The sequence below is a fragment of the Chrysochloris asiatica genome, unplaced genomic scaffold, assembly GCF_000296735.1.
Source record: "Chrysochloris asiatica unplaced genomic scaffold, ChrAsi1.0 scaffold00260, whole genome shotgun sequence".
Lineage (NCBI taxonomy): Eukaryota > Metazoa > Chordata > Mammalia > Afrosoricida > Chrysochloridae > Chrysochloris > Chrysochloris asiatica.
Window position 1 is genome coordinate 2795257 of NW_006408778.1, and position 2762 is coordinate 2798018.

Consider the following 2762-nt stretch of genomic DNA (forward strand, 5'->3'; position numbering starts at 1 on the left):
AAGATGACCTTTCTATCTGCCAGAACTGTATCAAGTGGCAGAAGTGAAGTTGTTCTCTACCCTCAACTGCTCCCAGCAAAGTACTCCATAGTTTAATATGCCTGAAATGACAAATTGAACAGGAATGGTGCAGCATTCATCATCAAAAAGAACATTTCAAGATCTATCTTGAAGAACAACCCAGGGAGAGCTGGGGAAGGAGGATGGTGCGAGTTGGAGGTTGGGGCTGGAACTAGCTGCAACGGCTAGCCTCACACAGTCTCCACTTCCAGGGTGGCTGCTCCTGGAAGTTTCCTGTCAGGAGCCTGCTCTTTGAGGGGTGGTGAGGAGGAGAAGAGGGGGAGGGAACAGGGAACGTCCAAGGTAAGTGGGGGTCCAGAGGGAGGGGAAGCAAGGAGGAAGGAGCTGAGGGGGGTGGGGCACTGACCAGGGAGGGTGCAGGAGGATGGAGCAAATGGAGATCCTGAAGAAATTCATCTAGAGGTTCCAGGTCATGAAGAGTCAGGACTGCAATGGGGAGGACAAAGTTGCCGGGGACTTCATGATGCAGAAACACATTTACTACTATCTTGAAAAGATTTTTGACTCCATAGACACTACACACAGCGATTAAGAAGATTGTCTACAAAAGATAGAACAGAAAAGATTTACCCCACAATCCCTAGAGAAAAAGAAGAAAATGTTTAAAAGAACAGATACAAGGACATACTAGTATTTGATCACAGCAGAGTTAAATTAACTTTAATGACTCATCTCAAGATTCAGACTATATCGATGCAAATTTTATTAAAGGTATCTGTGGGCCAAAAAGCTTATGTGGCATCCCAAGGACCTTTAGCAAATACAGTAACAGATTTTTGGAGGATTATATTTTTTGGAGTACAATGTTGTAATCATTGTTATGGCATGTAGAGAACTTGAGATAGGAAGGAAAAAATGTGAGCATTACTGGTCCTTGTAAAGAGAAGACCCTATAAAGTTTGCAACATTTAAAATTTCTTGTGAAGCATAACAAGCCAGATCAGACTACTTCACTAGGACACTGTTACTTGAATTTCAAAATAAATCTTGTAGGCTATATCAATTTCATTCTGTGAACTGGCCAAACCATGATGTTCCTTCATCATTTGATTCTATTCTCAACATGATAAGCTTGATGAGGAAATACCAAGAACATGAAGATGTGTCTATCTGTATTCATTGTGGAAGAACAGGTGCTATTTGTGACATAGACTGTATGTGGAATTTACTAAAAGCTGGGAAAATACCAGAGGAATTTAATGAATTTAATTGAATACAAGAAATGAGAACACAAAGGCATTCTGTGTACAAACAAAGGAGCAATATGAGCTTTTTCATAGAGCTGTAGCCCAACTATATGAAAAACAGCTACAACTCTATGAAATTCATGGACTATAGAAAATTGCTGATGGAGTTAATGAAATTAACACTGAAAACATAGTCAGCTCCCTAGATCCTGTAAAGCAAGACTCTCTTCCTCCAAAATCACCAGGGGCCCACAGTTGCCTTATTGAAGGGGGTGCTAAGGAAGAAATATTTCAGCTGCTGGAACCTCACCCAGTGCCAACCATCCTGACACCTTCTTTCCCATCAGCTTTTCCAACAGTCACTACAGTATGGCAAGACAATGACTGATACCATCCAAAGTCAGTGTTCCATCAGAACAACATTCAACAAATCTCAACAGAAACTATAGTAAATCAACAGAACTTCCAGAGAAAAATTAGGCAACTTTTGAACAGATAGAGAAAATCTGGAGTAAATTTAAGTTTTGAAATTAAGAAGGTCCGTCTCCAAGAGGAATCAAAAGTTTTGATGGGAACACACTCTTGAATAAGGGACATGCAATTAAAATTAAATATGCTTTGCCTTGTGTAATTGGTAAGATCTCTATGCCTTAAGAACTCAGTTCAGGGGATTTAAAAGTTGATGAGCTTTCTCAACATTCCTGTATGGACTGCAGTGTAAAACAGTTGGCTAGCGCCCCAGCTACTCCATCAGAAGAAACACACAGGAATTCAGGCAGACCTCCAATACCAGATTTTTTGTCTCTTGATGAGAAAGAATTTACATTGTGGTCACTTCATAGACTTGAAAATGCCCTACTTATGCCCAATTCTTCTGAACTCAAATCTTCTGATATCCACTGTTAAACCATTAAAACTGTGAGTTTAACACCAAGCCCCACAACACAAATTGAAACCTATGATCTGTGGAATATCATAGTAGTTTACCTATATTCAGAGCACCCGTCAGTTTTACTAATCCTCTTCACTCTGATGACTCAGACTAAGAATAAAGGAACTCTGATGGTTCTGTGACCAAGAATAAAAGTAATATTTCTACAGCAAGTGCCACCATTTCTGTTGCCATGGGTACTGAAAGCATTTATACTAGGAAAGTTTTGCCAATACCCATTGCTAGACATGATATAGCAGAAACAATACAGTCAGGTGCTTAAAAAGATGTTGATGCTAGTGAAGACTCACCACCTCCCCTACCTGAAAGAACTCCTGAGTTCTTTGTATTAGCAAGTGAACACAATGCATCTATAAGATCTGAAATGAGTCAACTTCAAAGTCAGGATCAATCTGAACTTTTTTAAGTGTTGAGGAGCAAAGATGTCAGCTTGAGGACTAAGGTGTGCCTGACCCAAGCCATGGTATTTTCAATAACCTCATATGCATGCAAAAACTGGACAGTGAATAAGGAAGACAGTAGAATTGATGCCTTTGAGTTGT

General features: G+C 40.0%; 1 pseudogene; it reads left to right on the forward strand.

Moving 5' to 3' along the window:
• Positions 1–883: 883 nt before the first annotated feature.
• Positions 884–2493, forward strand: LOC102825449 (annotated as a pseudogene).
• The last annotated feature ends 269 nt before the right edge of the window (positions 2494–2762 follow it).